The sequence below is a fragment of the Callorhinchus milii genome, unplaced genomic scaffold, assembly GCF_018977255.1.
Source record: "Callorhinchus milii isolate IMCB2004 unplaced genomic scaffold, IMCB_Cmil_1.0 Scaffold101, whole genome shotgun sequence".
In the NCBI taxonomy this organism is placed as follows: Eukaryota; Metazoa; Chordata; class Chondrichthyes; order Chimaeriformes; family Callorhinchidae; genus Callorhinchus; species Callorhinchus milii.
In genome coordinates this window covers 153,136-168,031 of record NW_024704842.1, presented here as the reverse complement: position 1 = coordinate 168,031, position 14,896 = coordinate 153,136, and positions in this window count along the sequence as shown.

Below are 14,896 nucleotides of genomic sequence, written 5' to 3'. Positions count from 1 at the left end.
TTGTGGGGATTCGTGGATCGTGGGGTATTAATTGGTTGTGGTTTATTAATGGGATGTATGGTGTTATTGTGCATTTTTGTATTAATGGTCTGTGTGGTATTGATTGTGTATTTGTTATTAATGGTGGTTAGGATATCAACGGGGTTTGTTGTGTTAATGCGGTGTGTGGTGTTAATGAATGTGTCGTAGTAATGGGGTTTTAACGGAGTTTGTGTTGTACTAGTGGGGCGTATGGGTTTCACTGGTGTATGGGTGTAATTCCTTTATGGGCTATTGATAGTGTGAGAGAATTAATGGCATGTGGTGTGCTAAATGTATGCTTTTTATTGAAATGTATGGGCTATTAATGGGCTGTGTTGGGTACTAATGTGGTCTGGATGTTTATGTGATATGGGTAGGCAATGAGATTTGACGTATTAGTTGTTTGTGTAAGATATTAATGGAGTGTGTAGAGTAATAATGGGCTGCGTGGGATACTAATGGGACATAATGGGATCTTAATGGTGCATGGGGTATTAATGAGATGTTTGGTAATATTAGAGTAAGGGATATTAATGGGGTACGGTTTGTTAATGGACTGTGTGAAAATAAATGTTGTGGTGTATTAATGAGCTGTGTTGTGTATTAATGGGTTGTGTGTGGTATCAATATGATATGTATTATTAATGGGGTGTGTTGTTTATTATTGGTGTGTTCTGGAGTTTGTGGAATATTATTGAGGTTTGTGCAGCATTAATGGGCTGATTTGCGTATTAAGAAGGTATGGTTTTTCAGTGCGGTGTAGGTATCAATGGGAAGTGAGGTATCAGTGGGATATTATTGGAGAGTGGAATTAATGGGTTGTATAGCATTAATGAGTTGTGTGGTATTAATGGGGTGTATACTATTAATGGAGAGTGTGTTATATTCTTGGATGTGGTGTATTAATGGCGTGTGAGGTATTAACGGAATTTTTGGTATAAATGTCGAATGTTGTATGTAGCTCTACAGTGCTAATGGGTTGATTGAGGCATTAACCTGGTGTGTGGGCCATTACTGTGGTGTGTGAGGAACTAATAGACTTCATGGGGTTTTAATGGTTTATGGAGTAATGGTTTATGGAGTAATTGGGTGTGGGATATTAATGGGAAGTGGCGTGTTAATGGGGTATTCAGTTTAATAGAATTTTAATAATGGGCTGTGGGTTTTTAATGAAATGTGGGATATTAATGTGGTGTCGGATATCAATGGAGTTTGGGGTACTTATGTGTTTCGGGTTAGGTGATGAAGAGGTGTGTTGAATGGGTGTGTGGTATTAACGGGTTGTGAGGTATTAACGGGGCGTGGTGTGTTAATGTTTTGTGGGCTATTCATGAGAATTGGCGTACTAGTGGCGTATGGAGTCCAGTGGAGTTTTAATAATGGGCTCTGTGGTACTATTGGGACGCGTAATGTTAACAGAGTCTGCGGTATCATTGGGGTGAGTGTTACTAATTTTTGCATGTGCTCATAATGGGGTGTGTGGTATTAATATGATGCTTCGGATTTCAATACTTTTGGTGGATTATTAATGGGATCTGTGTGTACTAATGGATTTTATGTGTTTCAGTGTGGTGTATGGTGTTAATATTATGGGGTATTTATCTGCTATATAGTGTTAATGCGGTTTGTTGTATGAATGGGATGTGTGCTATCAATGGAGTGTGTGTTATCAATTGGCTGTTTGGTTGTAATTTTGTTTGGTGGTAATAATGGGATGTGTGGTATTAATGTGTTGTTTGGGATTTTATTGGAGTATGCTGGTATTAATTGGATCTGTTTGTACTTTTGGGGTGTATGGGTATTAATGTGCTGTGTGATATCAATAGTGTATAGAATATTTATCTGCTGTAGGTGTTAACGCTGCGTGTGTTATTGATGGGATGTGTGGGTTTTTGCTGTGGTGTGTGGGGTATTCACGGTGTATATGGTGTAGCAATCAGTTTTGTGTGGTATTAATTCTTTGTGGAGTATTAATGGGGTGTGGGTTATTAATTATGCATGGAGTACTAATGTGGTATAGAGAATTAATGTGGTGCGTGTTAATAAAGTGCTGTAGGGTATTAGTGCTTTGTGGTATTAATGGGGTGTTTAGGATATTAATGTCTTGTGTAGGGTATTAGTGGGTTGTATGGGGTATTAATCGTGTTTGCGGTATAAAACGGGATGTGGGGCATTAATGGTGTGTGGTTTATTGACGGGATGTAGTGTATTACTGAGGTGTGTATGGTATTAGTGGAGTTTGTGGGGTATCAACGGGTTGTGTGATATTAATATGCTATTAATGGGGGGTGTGTTCTTAATGGAGTGTTTAGGATATTATTATTAATAGTAAAACTAATCCTTGCCTTTGAAGTAGCGCTTTTCACGTCTACTGGACTTCTCAAAGCGCTTCTCGAAATAGACTTTAAAGTGAGTTGACTGTATATTTGTGCTGAACATTGGCAGCCAATTGCGAATAGCGGTATCCGATAGAGTCGTGGATTGAATTGACCAATTTATTATAAGTTTTTTCTTTCTTGAGTGATTATTATCAGGCGGGTAGAGTAATTAATGGGTTGTTTGGGTTATCAAAGTTGTGTGGGGGTATTAATGGGGTGTATGGGTATTAATATAGTTTGGGTTATTTATGGGCTATAGGGATTTAATGGACGTTGGGGTACTAATGGAGTGTGGGGTATGAATATGGTGTGTGGTATTGACAAAGTATGTGTAATTAATGGGTTATGTTGTACTAATTATGCGTGTGGTATTAACGGGCTATGTAACAATAATAATAATAACCCTTGAATTTGATATAACGCTTTTCACGTCTTCTAGACGTCTCAAAGCGCTTCACAGAATATGCTGTAAAGAGAATTGACCATATATTTGTGGACAATAAGCGGCAGCCAATTGTGAGCAGTAGTGTCCCACAGGCAGTCGTGTACTGAAAATGAACAATTTATTGTTGCTTTGTTTTGGAGGGATTATTATGAGGCGTGTGGTGTAAGTAAACTTGCTCAACGTTTCACCCTGACGCATGTGGTCCACATCCGCAGATATGAAGAGATATCAAGGAACCGTGTTGTAAGGAGGCACATGGTAACGGTGCCTGTCTTGACTTTACTTCCTGGCTAGGAAATGAAGTGAAGTACAACCATCTTTACTATGCTCTTACCTTATAAATCCAGTTTACAAATTTACTTATTCAGAATGTATTTATTTATTATTTAGAACTACAGCGCATGCCAAACACAGCACATATGCTGCTGCACCCCAAATTCTAGCCACGACAATTCAAAATCTAAAATCCAATCGTATTTGTGGTATGAATTGGGCGTGTGGGGCATTATTGGAATTTATGGGGGATTAGTTTGGTGTGGGTATTAATGGGGTTTTGGTACTAAAGGTGTTTGTGGTATTGAGGGGTGTGACGTGCTACTTGGCTGTAGTTTACTTATGGGTTGTGGTGTATTAATGGGCTGTTGGATATCAATGGAGTGTGCTGTAATAATGGTGTGGGGTTATTTATGGAGTTTGGGGTATTAATGGTTTGTGGAGTATTAATGTGGTGCTTTTGGTATTAATGGTGTTTGTGCATATTAATGGGGTATGTGAGGATGTTCTGGGGTGTGCCATATCAATGGGGTGTATTTTATTCATTGGTGTGTGATGGTAATGTTGTATGTGCCAATAATGTGGTGTGTGCTATTAATGGTGTCTTTGGGATTTGTATGTGTTATGTGGGGTTTTAATGTGGTCTGTGTGGTACCAATGGGATATTTGGGGTATTAGTGTTACGCGTGGTATCAACAGTTTATGGGGTATTAATGTTCTTTGTGGCAATAAGGGCATGTGTGTAATTAGTGGGGTGTGGGAGTAAAGTAGACGAGTGCGTTTGTAATGGGGTTTCTGTGGCATTAATTCGTTGTGTGGGATATTGTTTGTGTGTTGTGGGATACCAGTGAAGAGTGTAATGTGCTAATAGGTTGTGGGTAATAATGCGTTGTGTGTTTCCATAATGGGGCGTAGGTTACTAATCGGTTCTGTGGTAATAATGAATTTTGAGGTATCAATATTTTATGGAGTATTTATCTGTTTGATATGAATAAATTGTGTGGTATTAGTTGTGTGCAAGTTATTATTGTGGTGTGTGAGGCATTAATGGAGTGTTCGGTATTAATGGACTTGTGGGATATTAATGGGGTGTATTAGGTTTTATTGGTGTGTGGGGTGTTAATGGTGTGTAGCGGTGTTACTGGTGTATGGGATACCAGTGAGGTGTGTGCTACTCATGGGGATTGGGTACTGATGTAGTGTGCGGGTATTTATGGGTTGTCGGTACTAAAGGTGTGTGTGGGGTCTTGGGGGCTGCACGTGGTATTAATGGGATATATGGGGTACTAATGTGATATAAATGGGGCGTGGGCTACTAGTGTTGTGTGGCATTAGTGAAGTGTGTGGTGCTTATAACTGTGAGGTATAAATGAGTTTGTGTTATAAATAGAGTGTGTGGCATTAACAGGTTGTGTTATATTCAGAGGATTTATGGTACTAAAGGATTGTGCAGTATTATTCAAGTGTGTTGGGTATCAATAGGTGTGTCGGGTGTTCATGGGCACTGGGTTATTATTATAGTAGTGTGGCAAGTATTTGCGTGTGTGGGGTTCTAATGGGGTGTCGGTTATTAATGTGGCGTTCTCTATTAATGGTTTATGGTGTATCAATGACGTTTTGGAATAAGAATGGTGTGTCGGTTGCAGATGGGATGTGTCCAGTGTCTTTGGACGTCCTCCCGACGTGAAAGCCGCGACATCAGTGTAATCTTGTTGTTGTTGGTGGTATTAATGAGTTACTGGTTGTTAATGAGACGTCGGGGATTAATGGGTTATGTGGTATTAATGTGCATTTTTGATAATAATGATGTGTGAAGTGTTGGTGGGGTGTTTGGAATATTAATGTGGAGTTTGGGATATTAATGGTGAGCATGATGTACTAATGGAGTATTGCATTAATGGGGTAAGTTGTATCAATGGCTTGTGTGGTATTAATGAAAGGTGTATATCAGGGGTTTAACTTGGAGTTGGTGATGTATTATTTGGGTGTGCAGTGTCCCAATGAGCTGTATGAGGTGTTAATGGGATGTAGGGTATTAATGTCGTGAGGGGTATTGATACTGTGTTATGTGTTAAAGGTGTGTGGCATTACAGAGGCGTGGCATATTAGTGGGGTGTGGTAGTTATTAATGCGGTATGTAGGTACTAATGTACTGTAGCTTATCAATGGGGTTTGGCGTATTCGTTGGTTGTTTGGGTTATAACTGGAGTGTGTGGGGTACTAAAGTGCTGCATGGTGTTGTATTAATCACACTCACCCATTCATACACTCTCACAGACTCTCAGAGACATCCCCAAACTCTCACAATCACACACACAAACTCACACATATTCTGACGCCCACAATCACACACTCTCTCAATTTCTCGTTCACTCCCACTGACCTGAGCCCCCTATCAGCCCCAGTTGTCTTACAGCTCGGGGCCACGATCTCTCCGGGCGGTCCTCGGCCATGTTTGAGGTTTTCCTCCTTCAAGCCTTACTCCGTCCCCGCCCACTCGCTCCTCATTGGTTCATTCCCAACATCCGTCGCCTCAGCTAGAGCTTTCCATAGGTCTGTCTAATTGTCCAGCGAATACCGTGCTCTGATAGGTCCATGTGTAAGTCAATCATCTCTAATCCTCCACGCCATCCGCTTCCTGGTCAACCGTGATTATGTCACCGCCCATTCGCACCCCATTGGACATTTCCAACACCCGCCCGACTGTCAGGTCTTCCCATTGGTCTGTCTGTACATTAATCAGTAGCCGAGCTTTGATGGGTCCAGGTCGACGTCAATCATCTCCTCTCCTTCCTGCCTCACGCTCTCTCCAACCGTCAAACTTTCCCCGCCCACTCGCTTTCTATTGGTCCATTCAGTCACCCGCCCGCCAAAGCCAGAGCTTATGATTGGTCATTGAGTTGGCAATCATACTGCGTTCTCTGATCTTCCCGTCTCCAAAAATCACTTCCCCTGCTTCCTGCCCCGCGCTCTTTCTCCAACCGCAACTCTCTCCCCGCCAACACGCTGTCTATTGGCTCGTTCCAAAATTGCCCAGCTTCGGAATGGTCAGCCCGGCTGTCAGTCTGCTGCCCTCCCAGTCATTCCTGTTTCGCCACTTCTCCCCCAGCCTTTGTTTACCTTCTGTCAGTGGGCACCCGCCTGGCTGTCTATTGGCATCACTTTTCCGAGGGTAATAGACCTTGCAATTGTTTGTAAAAATCTTAATAATTCGATGCTCTTAAGCTACGGCTGTACATATGCTGACTTCGCCTTATATTGTATCCAGCACTGGGACGTCTCGAAGGCGTGATGAGGCGCTGTATAAAATGCCCATTATTATTATTGTGATTATTATAATTATTATACAACGTCACCGCTAACGACACCACGTATGTGACGTAGGGAGACAGGCAGACTGCATACACGGTGTCGTCCGCAAGTCTACACGCCTCAGTGTGCGTGTGTGTGTGTGTATGTGTTTGACTATCTGCGCTTCACTGCTCCCCAATTCGGTCCGCCACATTGAACGGCACAGCTTCCCCGCTTTGTGTTCGTCTCTCTCGGGTCGACACTCTGTGCTGCCCCTCACGTAACGTATGCACGTATCTCTTTCTCTGGCTCTCACCCACCTAACGTAACAACTGCTCCTTGGCTTGACAGCGTATGACACGCCCACTTTCTCCCTGGTAACTGGTGATTGACAGGAAAGCGAGACACGCCCACAGTCTCTCTGGTAACTGTTGATTGACAGGAAAGTGAGACACGCCCACAGACTCTCTGGTAAATGTTGATTGACAGGAAAGAGAGACACACACACAGTCTCTCTGCTAACTGTTTATTGACAGGAAAGTGAATCACGCCCACTGTCTACCTGGTAAATGTTGATTGACAGGAAAGTGTGACAGCCCACTGTATCCCTGATAACAGTTGATTGACAGGAAAGTGAGACACGCCCACTCTTTTACTGATAACTAGTGATTGACGTGAGTCACACCAACTAATATTATGATTAATATTGTTATTATTCCCCCGACTCGGAGTTAGTGTCCGTCACTATTAGGCACTGATACGGTGCCCAGTGTGGATCGAGGGCGATATATTCGTTGCTATTCTTCTTCTGATAATTCTTGTTATATTAATTTGGTTATTGTTATGCATAAAAAAATAAAACAAGTTGCTTTTTTAAAGCGCACTCCACATTGGGCAACGTTCCAGGGCTTTACAAAGGAGGAACCTGATGTTGTATAGAACATACAACACAATGGACTATATACAACAATAATAAATACGAACCAAATAATTATATCATCTGCTAAATAATACAGTGTCAAAAAAACTCTGAACCCCGAGTGAATTCCTGTGTCAATACGATTTGTTTTTAAAATAATAATCCCTGAATTTGATATAGCGCCCGTGAAAACACAGTCAATTAAATCTACAGTACAACACGTGAAGCATTTTGAGACTTCTAAAAGGCATGATAAGGCGCCAAATCCAAAGCAAAGATTACTATTATTGTTAAAGAGCAAATTGGAAGCTTATTGCGGGTTTCTATCAAGAGAAATGTAGAGACAACATCCCGATACAGTTTTCTGCTGTTCAGTTGAGCTGTTTTTCTCGCTTTTACAATTAAATATTTGAGCCCTTTTCGCAAGAGGTGCTTGTGTGGTTTGTGCTTTATATCCGGTAATGCTGGTGAGTTGAAAACATGACAGAGTTCAGCTACAGATCACCCATTACCGTTTCATACTATGTACAATATTGAGCTTATCTGGACTCCAATACCAGGAGAAAATTCCTTCTTTTTCCCAAATAGCATCACTGGATCTTTAAGGTCTGTCCTGAACACGGTACAAAATGTACATGAGTTTATCACAGCGTCTGAGATCACATCGAGAAAGAGAGAGAAAGAGAGACTAAGAATGTGAGAGAAAATGGGCGTAAGAGAGAAAGATAGTGTGAGAGATACAGAGAGAGAGAGAGAGAGAGAAAGAGAGAGAGATCTTCAGAGACACAAAATGAGAGCGAGACATTTGAGAGTGTGAGAGATGCAGAATGTGAGAGAAGCTTCTAAGATAACATCATGAAAGTGGTTCAGCTACGCATCAGCTTTTGCCGTTTGAAAGCATGTTCATTATTAACCCTTTCGTACAACTTAAATTTAGCTGCTCTGGAATATAACAATTGGAGAAATTCCCTTCTCACTTCCTGATAACGTCTCGGCTTCTTAACACTTGTCTTCAACACAACACAAATAAAGGTCAATTGTACCTCTTATTTTAAAGCCCATGACAAGCAGACGATAAGTTTGAGTGAGAGCGAGTGCGACTAAATTTGCGAGAGGCTTACCGTGTGAGAGACTCATAGGGGGAGATTGAGAGTGGTAGTGTCAGAGATACAGAGGGAGAGGGAGATTGGGAGAGTGACAGAGAGGCACATTGTATTTGACAGAGAAATTGAGAGACACAGGTGGAGAGAGACTGAGAGTGTTTGAGATAAGGTGTGTGTGTGTGTGTGTGTGTGATACAGACTTTGAGAGAGACATATGGAGGGAGACTGAGAGTGTCAGAGACACATATGGAAATAGACAGACTGAGAGTTTGAGCGACACACTGCTTCAGATTGTGAGAGAGTGTGTGAGAGTCACAGTGTTTGTGTGTGAGAGAGACTGGAAGTGTGAGCAATGCTACCATCAAATTTCAAATGAATTACACTAATTTGCACAAAAAACTAATCTTCCGATGTGAAAGCGCGACACAAATGTAATTTTTTTAATATTTTATTAAACTTGCACATTGAAATATAGAAATATTAGCTCCAACTGCGGTCACCCGATGTTTTGCAGGCTGGAGAGCAGCTTCCTTATCTGATTGTAATGTTTTAAAAGCAGACAAGGCAGCAGGTCTGTGGAACTCTCAATTAATCGAATAATGTGTATTGTGTTGCTGGCGAGACGAGAAAGAAGGTCAACGGAATCTTCCAGTCGGCAGTGAGTGTTTCGGCTGCTGTGAATGTGATGTGTGGATTGGGACAGGTAATGTGGCAAAGGTGGAAAAAAGTGGTCTGATTAGCAATGAATGCGGGAAAGAAAACAATGCTGATGTTGACCCGTTTTCCAAATTTTTCTGATCAAGATTGTGCGTTTGATGTGCTACCTTTTCATTTTCTGGCATAAGCACACTTTCATTCCAAAAAACATCGTGTATGAAATATAGAATATTTCTCTGAAACTTCTCGATGAAGTCTTGAAGCAAATGCAATGGTTACTACTGTTGCTAAAAAGCAGATTTGAGATTTTAAGTATGTTTGCTGTCCAAAGACATATAGAGAAAAAATTCCGCTGAAGAAATTCTGTATTTCTGTTTAGTCACTTTCCCTTTTGCATTTGAATGTTTGAGCACTTTTTGAAGGACGTTTTGTGCGGTTTGTGCTTGATATCCGGTATCTTTGCTAAGCTAACACCATGACAGAGGTTCAGCTATACATCAGCTTTTTCCATCTGACAACATGTCCGATAATATCCATTTCATGCAGCTTGAATTGAGCTGCTCTGGATATTAAAACGCGGAGCAACTCTTTTATCTTTACGCTCTATGTTTGCAGGATTTTGCTCTGAAACGTAGACCAACTCTCTTATGCTCTGTGGCACAGTTGTAGATTCTCTCCGTTTTAAAACTGGTCAAAAACGGGCAGCTGAGATTTGTTTCATTTACATTTTGGGTATGTTGGAGCTGGAGAGACCAGCGAGCAGGATTTAGTCCAGCCGGGAATTTATGAAGGCATGCATGAACATTTTGGCTGCTGTGGATATGAGGAATGGATTGGGGCGATCAATATGTTGGAAGTGGAAAAAACTGGTTTTGCTCAGGGAATGTTCGTGGTGTAGAAAGGAAAGAGTTGCTCATTTGTTGTGCTTATTCAACTGATTAAGATGTTGCCTTTCAAGTGCCACCTTCTCATTCTCTGGCGCAAATGAACTTTGATTCTGAATAACGTTTTGTCTGAAATATTGAATATGTCTCTGAAATGTCTCGAAGACGTGAAGAGGCGTTACATGAAATGCATATAATATTATTGCTATTATTATTGTTATTATTATTCAAAGGCATTATTGAGATTTCAAGCGAGTTTACTGTCCAGAGAAGTTTCGAGTCAAAACTCCGGTAAAAAAAATCTGCTGCTCTGTTTAGTTGTATTTTCAATTTGCAATTAAACATTTTAGCACTTTTTGCTGTGTGGTTGTGCTTTATGTCCGGTAACGATGCTAAGCCAATACCATGAAAGTGTTTCAGCCACACATCAGCCTTTGTCATTTGACACTATGTCCAATATTAACACTTCCTTAAACATTAAATTGAGCTCGTCTGGAACCTAACATCTGGAGAAATACACTTCTCTTTCCCAATGGCGTCTCCATACCTTTACTATTTGTCTTCGATACAGCACAAACTGAACCTCAATTTATCTACTAATCTAAGAGTCTAAAATAGACAGTCGGAGAGAGAGAGAGAGAGACTAAGATTCTGAGACACACAATTTGAAAGACAGACTGGTATTGTGAAAGACACATAGAGAGAGAGAGAGATAGTGTGAGAGATACAGAGAGTGAGTGAGATTGGGAGGTAGAGAAAGAAATTGTGAGAGGAAATGTGAGAGATGTGTGTGTCAGTAAATTTGAACGAAACAGATGGAGGGAGATTGAGAGTGTGGACATAGAGGGACTGACAATGTGAGCTGCACAGTGTTTCAGAGTGTGAGAGAGTGCGTGAAATACACAATTGTGTGTGAGAGAGACAGAATGTGAGCAACGTGACCATAAGATTTCACATGAATTACATTAATTTGCACAAAAAGCTGAACTCCCGAAGTGAAAGGAGCCACGCGAATGTAATTTGTAATATATTGTATTAAACTTGCAGCTTGAAAGACAGAAATATAGGCTTCCTAAGCGGTCAACGGAGGTGTTACATAGTGGAGACTGGATTCCTTATCTGATAGTAATGGTCTCAAATGCCGTCAATACAGCAGGGCTGAGGACTCTCAATTAAGCGAATATTGTGTATTATGGAGCTGTGGGGACGAGCTATGGGGCACATTTGAGATATCAGACGAGTTTACTGTCCAGAAAAATACAGATACAAAACACAGCGAAAAAATGCTGCTGTTCCGTTTATTTGTTTTATCATTTTTCAGTTAAATGTTTGAGCCATCTTTGCTGGGAGATATCCTGTGGTTCGTGCTTAATATCCGGTAAAGTTGCTATGCTAACACCATGGCAGTGGTTCAGCTACACATCAGCTTTTGACAATTGACACCATGTCTCATTTTCATACGGCTTAATTTGAGCTGGAATTTAACATAAGGAGAGATTTATTATTCTTTTCCAAATAGTGTCTCGGGATCTTTAACATTTGTCTTCAACACTGCACATATAGAACCTCAATTTACCCTCTCAGCTTGGAGACTAAGTTTGGGGACAGAGAAAGAGAGTCTGAGGGGATAGAGAGAGATAAAGGTTCAGATAGACACATTTTATAAGACGGACAGATAGTGTGAGGGAAAATATAGGGAGAGTGAGTGAGAGTATGAGAGATGTAGAGAGATATTGAGATTGAGAGAGAGACAGAGTGTGAGTCACATTGTGTGTGTTTCGGAGACTGATGAGAGACGCAGACAGATAGAGACTGGGAGTGTGAGAGACACAATGTGTGTGTGATAGATGTTTAGAGAGCAACAGATGGAGGGAGACTCAGAGTTTCAGAGACACAGATGGAGATAGAGAGAATGAGGCTGAGAGTGTACTGAGGAAGTAACATTGAAGGGAGACTCGGAGTTTCAGAGACACGGATGGAGATAGAGAGACTGAGACTTAGAGTGTGATCTACACAGTGTGAGATTGTGTGAGAGAGTGTGTGAGAGAAATAATGTTTGTGAGTGCTACTGAGATTGTGAGCAATGTTACCATCAGACATCACAAGAATTACATTAATTTTCACAAACAGCAGCACTTCTGAAGTGAAGGTCGCTATGGAAATGTCAGTTGAATTATATTGTATTAAACTTGCAGCTTGAAAGACAGAACTATTGGCAGTGTAAGTGGTCAAACGAGGTGTTGCAGAGTGGAGACTGGCTTCCTGATCTGATTGTAATATCTCAAAAGCTGACAAGACAGCAGGCTGAGAACTCTCAATTAAGCATATATTGTGCATTATAGAGCTGTGAGGACTAGCCAGGAGGGTAGATTTGAGACTTCAGACTAGTTTACTGTCCAGAGAAATAAAGATACAAAACACCGCTAAAGAAATTGTGTTGTTCCGTTTAGTTGTTTTTTCCTTTTTCAGTTAAATGTTTGAGATCTTTTCGCTGTGAGGTGCTGTGCGGTTTGTGCTTCATATCCGGTAAAGTTGCAAAGCTAACACCATGACAGCTAGGAGGTGTTTTGTGGTTTGTGCTTTATGTCCGGTAACGATGCTTAGCCAATACCATGAAAGTGTTTCAGCTACACATCAGCCTTTGCCATTTGACACTATGTCCAATATTATGCCTTTCATACTGATTGAATTGAACTGGTCTGGAATCTATCATCTGGAGAAAGTCCCTTCTCATTTCCCATTGGCTTTCCGGTATCTTTAATATTTGTCTTCGAGACAGCACAAACTGAACCTCAATTTATCGTCTCATCTTAGAGCCTAAAATAGACAGTCGGAGAGAGAGCGAGAGAGAGGGAGATAAAGTCAGAGAGAATAAGATTCTGAGACGCACAATTTGAAAGACAGACAGACAGTGTGAAAGACACATAGCGAGAAAGAGAGATAGTGTGAGAGCTTCATAGAGTGAGCGAGATTGGGCGGGAGAGAAAGAAATTTTTAGAGGTACAGCGTGTGTGTGTCAGTGAATTTGAACGAAACAGATGGAGGGAGATTGAGTGTGTGGACATAGGAGAACTGAGAATGTGTGCTGCACAGTGTTTCAGAGTGTGACAGAGTGTATGAGATACACAGTGTGTGAGAGAGAGACAGAGTATGAGCAATGTGACCATACGATTCCACACGAATTACATTAATTTGCACAAAAACTGGACTCTCAAAGTGAAAGGAACTACGCGAATGTAATTTCTATTATATTGTATTAAACTTGCAGCTTGAAAGATAGAAATGATGGCTCCGTAAGCGGTTAAGCGGGGTGTTGCAGAGTGAAGACTGGCTTCCTTAACTGATTCAAATGGTCTGAAATGCCGTCAATACAGCAGGCCTGGGAAATCTCCATTCAGCGAATATTGTTTATCGTGGAGCTGTGAGACCAGTCAGGAGGGCAGATTTGAGATTTCAGACAAGTTTACTCTCCAGAGAAATACAGATACAAAACACCGCTAAAGAAATTATGTTGTTCCGTTTAGCTGTTTTTTCCTTTTTCAGTGAAATGTTTGATATCATTTTGCCTGGCGGTGCTGTGCGGTTTGTGCTTCATATCCGGTAAAGTTGCAAAGCGAACACCATGACAGTGGTTCAGCTACACATCATCCTTTGCCATTTACAAAATATCCAATGTTGACCCTTGAATACACCTTAAATTGATCAGGTCTGTATATGTATAGAGAGAGAGAGAGAGAGAGAGAGAGAGAGAAAGTTTTTAAGACAGACTGGTATTGTGAGGGAACAATATGGGGAGTATGAGTGAGTGTTTGAGAGATGTAGAGGGAGAGTCGGCTTGGGTTTGTGAGAGTGAGTGACAGAGAGTTTGTGAGAGTCACAGTTTGTGTGTTAACGAAGCTTTGAGATTCACAGATGGAGAGAGACTGGGAATCTGAGAGAAACAATGTGTGTGTGACAGATATTGTGATAGTAACAGACGGATGGAGACATACCATAACATGTAGGAGGAGGACTAGGCCATTAGGGCCTTCGAGCCTGCCCCGCCATTCAATCATGGCTGATCTTCTAATCTAACTCCAGCTAATAACCTGACCCCGCCTTATCCCCATATCACTTAATCTCTTTTGCAGTAAGAAATCTATCTATCTCAGTCTTGAATATGTTCGGGGACTGAGCGTCAACAGCCCTTTGGGGTAGTGAGTTCCATACATTCACCATCATTTGAGTGAAGTAGTTCTTCCTCAACTCAGTGCGAAAGGGCTGGCCTCTGATTTTAAGGATGTGATCCAAGGTTTTAGTTTCTCCAATCAGGGGAAACAATCTCCCACTATCTACTCTATCATGCCCTTTGATGATCTTATTGGACTCTATACGATCCCCGCTAATTCATCTATAATCTAGAGAATAAAGGCCCAAATTGGTCAGCCTACACTGGAAACTCATCCCCTTCATCTCTGGTAATAACCCAATAAATCTACGCTGATCTATGCAGGGCATTAATCAGCAATCAATGCCTTGAAATACTGCGGGGAAGGAAAGAAGGATGTCGCAAGAAAAGATAAAATGTGAGCAACTGAAATGAGGAAGTAGGTAATCCGTCAAAGAGGCTAAACTGAGAACGTAAATGTGTGATTTCTCCTGTCTATGTACTGTTACATTTGACTCCAGGATTCATTGCTGCGTGGAATCCGTCCAAGTTTTTCACGGGAATTAATGAAATATGTTGTGATGTGTATTTGTAGACGAACACAAACACGCAGAATTTTGCACACAGAAATGGAGAAGTGGCCAATGTGACACCAGGAAGAACCTACTTCTTCATTCCACAAAATACTCAGCGCTGGGTGTCCAGCTCAACTCACAGCTCCCAATCGGAGCATTGCTCACCGCACTTAAATAACGTTCTGCAGTTTCTGAGAATCAGC